Genomic DNA, 8,075 nt, shown 5'->3' with positions numbered 1-8,075 from the left:
TGTTTCAGTTTGAAAACAAGGGCCTCATGATTAACACGGTCAAAGGCAGCACTAAAATCAAGGCCAATCATACGAACTTCCCGACCACAATCAAGGGATTTCTGTACAGCATTGGAGATTGTAAGAAGGGCATCACATGCTCCAAGGCCTTTACGAAAACCAAATTGCAAACTAGGGAGTAGATGATTACCTTCAGCAAACCTATTAAGACGTTTTGCCAGAAGACGTTCAAAAACTTTAGATAATATGGGAGTTATGGAAATTGGGCGGTAATCAGTGGGACTTGAGCTACCACAAACACATTTACATAGAGGAGTAACATTTCCAATTCTCCAACTAGTGCTAAAAGCTCCTCTTCTTGCTAACTTGCGCAAAATAACAGATAACTTTGGAGCTAAGAAATCTGCTGTCTTTGTAAAAAACAAAGGAAAAATACTATTTGGGTCAACACCTCCATAAGCATCAAGGTCCATCAACATAGCTTTAATCTCACGAGATCGAAAAGCTAAACTAGTTAGTTTAGCCTCAGGAAAACAGGAATGAGGAAGTTCAAATTTTTCATTATTCTGTTTACTGTCAAAAACATCAGCCAAAAGGGTTGCCTTTTCCTTTGGACAGTGCGTGACTGAACCATCTGGTTTAAGTAAAGGAGGAACTGTTGCATCTACACCAAAGAGTGCAGATTTAAGGGTAGACCACCATTTATGTTCCTGAGTTGTACCAGAAAGTGTTTCTTTTATGGTTAAATTGTACTCCTTTTCAGTTGAGGCATAAACTATCTGAGCAAAAGCTCGAAGCTAAGTATAGTTGTTCCAGGTCAAATCTGATCTGTTACCCTTCCAAAGTTGATAGGCCTCCTGCTTCTCCAAAAAAGCACGTCTACAATGTATACATATTTTTTTATATATATATATATATATATATATATATATATATATATATATATATATATATATATATATATATATATATATACTATATATATAAATGTAAGTTTTAACTATCTGTTTTAGTTAAGTCAATGTTATTATTAATCCAAAGAATTTTACATATATATATATATATATATATATATATATATATATATATATATACATATATATATATATATATATATATATATATATATATATATATATATAAACAGAGAGAGAGAGAGAGAGAGAGAGAGAGAGAGAGAGAGAATGTTTATAATCACCTAATGATATCACTAGAATCAAAAGGCATTATATAATACAAACGACTTAGCTCTCTGTTAAAAAGAAAGATATTCAACCATGCTTTATAAAACTGGTCGATTGATGAAGCTAATATTATATAGCGGATTAATCATGTCAGTTACTACTAGCTATATACCTCGTTTCTATTCGAAATAGATTAAAAATAGACAAGGCAAGGTATCAGGATTTATTGTTTTTAAATGTGGTTGTTGTTGTCAAATTACTGATGTTGATGATGGCAAAGAATAATCGCAACCATAATAAAAAATACAATTGTATCATGGTATTCCACTGTCTTAGGGTAGAGTTCTCTTGCTTGAGGATACACTAGGGTAAACCATTCCATATATGTTTCTTCCTCCTGTTATTTTGACCTTGTTTTATAGTTTACAGTATATATGAAAGATTTATTTTAATGCTGTTACTTATCTTGACATTTTAGTTTAATTGTTCATTGCGTCTCCTTTAGTGTATTTATTTCCTTACTTCCTCTCCTCACTGGGTTACTTTCCCTGTTGGAGCCATTGGGCTTATAGCATTTTGCTTTTCTAACTAGGGTTGTAGCTTAGCAAACAATAATAATAATAATAATAATAATAATAATAATAATAATAATTGTTCAGTGGCTACTCTCTTCTTGGTAAGGGTAGAACAAACTCTTTAGCTTTGGTAAGCAGCTCTTTTAGCAAAAGGACACTCCAAATTCAAACCATTATTCTCTGGTCTTGGACAGTGCTATAGCCTCTCTACCATGGTCTTTTACTGTTTTGGGGTAGAGTTCTCTTGCTTGAGGATACACTCGGGCTTACTATTCTATCTTATTTCTCTTCCTCTTGTTTTTAAAGTTTTTATAGTTTATATATGAAAGCTCCATCTTAATGGTGTTACTTCTCTAAAATATTTTATTTAAATTATTAATTATTTCTCTTGTAGTTTTCTTATTTCCTTTCCTCACTGGGCTATTTTCTCTGTTGAGGCCCTCAGGCTTATGGCATCTTGCCTTTCCAAATATGGTAGTAGCTTAGCAAGCTATAATATTAATGATACCAGCGGTGAAATTGATGCGTTCTTTTTCTTCCCTAATAACAATTAAGATGATAATCATCTTGTTTGTAATAAAAACAAAAAACAAACAACAATAATAATGATGATAATGATAATGCAAATGATAATAACTATGGTATATAATGGATTATAATTCTTCTAGAAATAACGAGAAATTATTTTAACAGCGCGAGAGGCCACAACTTCCTTGATGCACTCCAGTATTCCTCTGCGGAGTATTAAAAAAAAATCTCTTTCTTCAACGCCAGCATTCAGGAAGCTCCCACTCAGAGCTTCATTAGTCCCTTCCATTGAAGGCTGTGAAAAGAATCGTTTCATATTTCATCACATTTCATTAAGGGCGAAATCCAAAGGAGAGCGTCTTAAGTCGACTGTTTACATACGATTTCCTCTTTACACCATTTTTTCCTTTCGTAACTAAATCCTGTGAATTTATTGATGATTATGCTAGAGTAAGATGCATTAAGTTACGCTTCATTTTTATTCCTAATTTTAAAAATATTGTTATTAAGGAATCTTTATAGGTCGCTATATAAAAGAAATCTAAAAATTAGAGGGGCACTGTACAGCGCAGACATTTTCCTTGACCTTGACCTTTGACCCTAATGTATTAATTGGTGTGGATTGTCATACTCAAATATGAACGGAGTTTGAAGTCTCTGTGACATTAATGTCTAAACTTATGGCTGATTGCGTGAATTGGACATTTTCCTTGACCATGACCTTGACCTTTGACCTTGACCTTCCAAAATGTTATTATTTTCAGCTTTTTACATAACAGTTAATCCTCGCAAGTTTCATTACTTCACGATTAAAATTGTGGCCAGGAAGCTATTCACAAACAAACACACAAGCAGGGGCGAAAACATAACCTCCTTCCAACTTTGTTGGCGGAGATAATAATAGTATCACTATTCTCTAATAGAGAATAACGGGGAAAATTGATGGCTCTCTCAATTCACTATAAATTTTTTTTCTAAATATGCTTTTTCTTAAAGTTTAATCAACGTTTTTTTTAAGTGAAGGACAAATATATGTGTTTATTGTAATTCACAGCAGTGTATAACGCTCTGCCTGTAATAATGCATTTGCTTAATAAGCGAGTTGTATCTTTTTCATGATTTGTGTCATGTACTGTGCTGGAATATACGGTATATATCGACGCACTACTGCACACATTCATGTGAAAATATCAATATTTCACATAGAGTAAATATGTAAATACGCAAAGAGAAAAAAAAACTTTATTCCTATTAAACCAACTTTGCTATGCTTTAACACGTCATCTACTCAATTTATTAGCCAACACCTTTTTTTTCTAGCAACCACACCCTTTCTAAGCCTACTCCGAATAACCATTCTATTGTTATTGTTAAGTTATAAACTTAAGTTATAAACTTATGTTTATTTTTTGGTGTGTGCAATAAAATTGTCATTTTATTTAACGGTATATTGATTTATAAAGTACTTTTATATGATTGATCCCTTATTATGTGTTGTAGCAGGAGTCAAGCTGTGTGACGTTATTGGCGATGTACAGTACAAGAAGTTGAGTTAAATAATACATCGTATATACTCTCTTAAAAGCAAAATATGTTTTCTGTCAAAGAAGCTACTGAGAAGGGTGCAAAAGTTATTATTACTTCTAAGTATGAGGCATTAATTGCTCTAGAAATCAGCGTTTCCCAACCTGGGGTGCTGAAATCAATTATTGGGGGTGCTGGGAAGCGATACACACACGACGTTGAAATATCACTTCTTAGCAAGGCGTGACCAGTTCTGCAGTACACGTTCGGTACTTGTTTGTATCTGACATGAGAGCGGCGAGACTGTGGGACTAGTAACAGCCAGACAGTAGCACTGTAGTTGTTCAGTAGCAGTATAACAGAGCAGTACAGTTCCTACATATTTGAGTTTTGTCGCCATATCTAAGACTATCTTTTATTTCCAGTAATACTGGTAAGTCCATTGGAAAGTATACTCTCTCTCTCTCTCTCTCTCTCTCTCTCTCTCTCTCTCTCTCTCTCTCTCTCCAATGTATCGCTTCATATAATTATCTGTAAAAGAAGTGATGACGTTTTTCAATACTAAAGTATTGGAAGACTAAAATCTTGGAACCCTGGTATCAGAGGCGAGTGGCTTCGTAGCGCTTGGGTAATCTATGTTTTGAATCAGTGTGCATGTTGTCATTTCGCTTAGTATTTTCCCTGAATTAGATATATTACAGTTACCTGGTTGTTTTATGTTGATTCTTTATCTGAAATTAATTGTCGACCTTTTCCGTGATAGTTTCTGGTCAAAAGTAAGAAGTATAAGTGTGCAAGAATTGAATAATATTAATAATAATAGAATTTAGCCATCAGTATGTAGGTACACACACACACACGTTTATTCTTTACAAGTTTTCAATTTATACACACATTTGGAATCTACATACCACATGCAGGGTTTCAACTTTAGCTAAAAATACCTTAAAATTGAGTAATCAGATTTCCTTTCACTAGTTTGGGCCAATAAGCAGTCTCTTTTAGGGTTGCCATATCTGAACAGTCAAAATACCGGACGGTTCCCTCTTGAACACCCCCCCCCCCCACCCTTCCAGAGTCGTAAAAAAATGCAGTTTGTAAGAGCTACCACTATATGTGTGTGTGTGTGTGTGTGTGTGTGTGTGTGTGCGCGCGCGCAAAAATAATTCGAAAGAGAGAAAAATGAACTGACCTCAAGGCTGATTTATAATAATTATATTTAATATAGTTACATTCTTCTTTCTTCATTAGGTCTGTGGCTGCATCATAAATACTGTGTGTGTGTGTAAATATATATATATATATATATATATATATATATATATATATATATATATATATATATGTATGTATGTATGTATGCATCCTGTGTAAACACACACACACACACACACACACACACACACACACATATATATATATATATATATATATATATATATATATATATATATAATGTATTAATTTATTCATTTACATCATTTTTATTTGTTGTTGCTGTTGTTATTGTTGTCTTTGTTGCTGTTATTTTTTTATTATTATTACACACACACACACACACACATATATATATATATATATATATATATATATATATATATATATATATATATATATATACATACATATATTTTCATCATTAAAGAAGAAATTATGGACATTTGAAGAAATTTTAACATTCCCCTCGGACCATGATTTTGACACCTAAATCCAGGACATGTCTGAGAAAATCAGGACATATGGCAACCCTAAACCCTATTTCCAACATTTTTTTTTTTATAGAAACTGGCTGCTTTCTTCTTGTCAAATATATATTTTGTACTCTGCTTTCCTTTCTCCCATATCTTCTTATTTCTCCTCCCGCAACCCCATCTAATAATATACCCCTCCCAAACCCGCCACCCATAGTGAAATCAATATAATTATAGAAAGGATGGGGAAGCTCTGCTCGATTTTTTTTTTAATTAGATTTTCGTTGAGAGGGCAGTAGTAGTGGAGAGGCTAACTGTTAATAGCATTATGTTTTGATGATAATCTGAGTCTGTTTCTTTATTTCTTAATGTCATTTATAAAAGTTTCATTGTTGCTTTTTTGCTAGAATCCTTCTCTTCATTCATTTGCAGGTTTATGTGAATCTGCCATGCCGAAGACACGCAAATGGAGTGATGAATATGTCAAATATGGTTTCACTGCATTCCTGGACGATTGTACAGAGAAGGTAGAAGCCTTCAAGAAGAAAATATCACTGTGGAAGCGTCGAATCCAGGGAGGAAATGTGGGAAGCTTTCCTATCCTGGATGAAAAACATGGAGACAAGACAATCCAGCCAATGCTTGTAGAAAATATTGTTGCTCACCTCTCACTCCTAGAGACCACTATGGCACAATACTTTCCCATGGATCATTCATTTCCAGAATGGATACAGCAGCCCTTCTTGGCAGATATGGATGATGATGATAACCTAAAGGAGGAGCTTATTGATCTGCAGGTGAACCAGGGTTGTCAAACAAAATTTCGCACACTACCGCTGTCAGGTTTCTGGTGTGATCAGTTGGTAGCTTACCCTGGATTAGCAAAAGCAGCACTGGAAATGATCATCCCATTTCCAACTACCTACCTCTGTGAAAAGGCTTTTTCCACCATGCTCCAAATCAAAACAACTGCCCGGAACCGACTTCAAATTGGGTTGCTTCATGATATGAGGGTGGCTCTGGCCAACACAAAGCCTAGAATTGAGAAACTAGTTGCATATAAGCAACAGCAAAAATCACATTGATGTATGTACAGTATGATTGATTACCCAGTTGTACATATTTAAATCCATGCAATTTAATTTTATATAATTTTTTTTGTATTTCTTTTATAAACAATATTGGTATTTTGTGTTAGTTTTAAGGAATGAACAAAATAAAATTGATCAAGCAGTACACTTCACATTCCTTTATCATTCTAGTTACCTAGTAATAAGATACTAATGATTAAGATAATTAGGGGGTGCTGGACTGCTTAGACATGACAACAGGGGGTGCTAGGGTTGGAAAAGGTTGGGAAACACTGCTCTAGATGGTACAGAATTTGGGATCCAGACACATACAGAGTTGTATTTTCTTTATAATATAAAGAATGGTACCCATAACTTGAATGAGGTGCATAATATCTAAGACCATTGCAATGTGAAAGATGTTTTGAAGGTAAAAGATGTTGCAAGAATGACAATATCTGGTAAAATTAGTTTTGATTATGATACATTTTTATTATGTAAAATGATACTGTACAGAAATAGAGAACCAGATGAGAAAACAACTAAAAGATCCAAGTTAGTACATTGTGATCTGCCTTCCCCCATTGATCCTCCTGCAAGAGAAGGCTTCGTGTTTGAGATTTCTTTTGTTGTTGACTTTTCTGCTGCGATAATAGTGTTAATTTACGAAGCCCAAAAATTACACATTAGCGGTTACTGTAAATATTTTAGTAGATAGCGCACCTTATGGTTCCGTGAAGGTTATCAAAACAGACAATGGCACTGAATTTACGTCAACTGAGTTAAAAACTTCCATGGTGAAAAATCACACCAAGTAGGAATTTTCTAATCGATATTCACCCCATCAAAAGAGCTCTCGCGTAGAACCTTGTGTGAGATGCCCTGATGTATCCTGTTAGAAGGAGATTTACCTAAAAAGTTGTGGACGTATACAGTAAAGACAGCTGCCTACGTCAGAAATAGATGTTACAACCCAAGAACAGGAAAGACCCGATCTGAAATGACTGAACAAAATCCAAACTTAAAGAATATGCACATCTTTGGAACTGAATGTTATGCATATGCAGAGTATAAGAAGAAACTGCACACATGTAGTGAACAAGGGGTATTTCTGGGCTACGGTACATTGTGTATTTTTCTGAGCGAAAAGATGTGAAAAACGTACAGATTGTAAAATTCAGTAAAATTTTGAAAATGAAAGAAAAGATTTCAAGCACCAGTATGTCGAAGAATATCCTCATCTAAAAGTTGGAGCTAATGAAATTGAACAAAGCAAGCACCTAGAGATCGAAAAGCTGAAAACGAGAAAGGGAATGAAGAAAGGAGATACCTTCATAGACAACAAACCAAAGCTATGTACTTGGATGACTATGTAATATATAAAAGTTATAATTATATCAAATGCCACTAGATGCTCTATTGAATAGAGTTATAATTTTTCTAATGCCCTAAAAAACATATAAGGAAGCTCCTGCATCTTCAGAGTTCCAAAATGAATGTCTT

The sequence above is a fragment of the Palaemon carinicauda genome, chromosome 12, assembly GCF_036898095.1.
Source record: "Palaemon carinicauda isolate YSFRI2023 chromosome 12, ASM3689809v2, whole genome shotgun sequence".
In the NCBI taxonomy this organism is placed as follows: domain Eukaryota; kingdom Metazoa; phylum Arthropoda; class Malacostraca; order Decapoda; family Palaemonidae; genus Palaemon; species Palaemon carinicauda.
The sequence above is the reverse complement of the archived record's forward strand: the minus strand, read 5'-3'. Positions refer to the sequence as shown.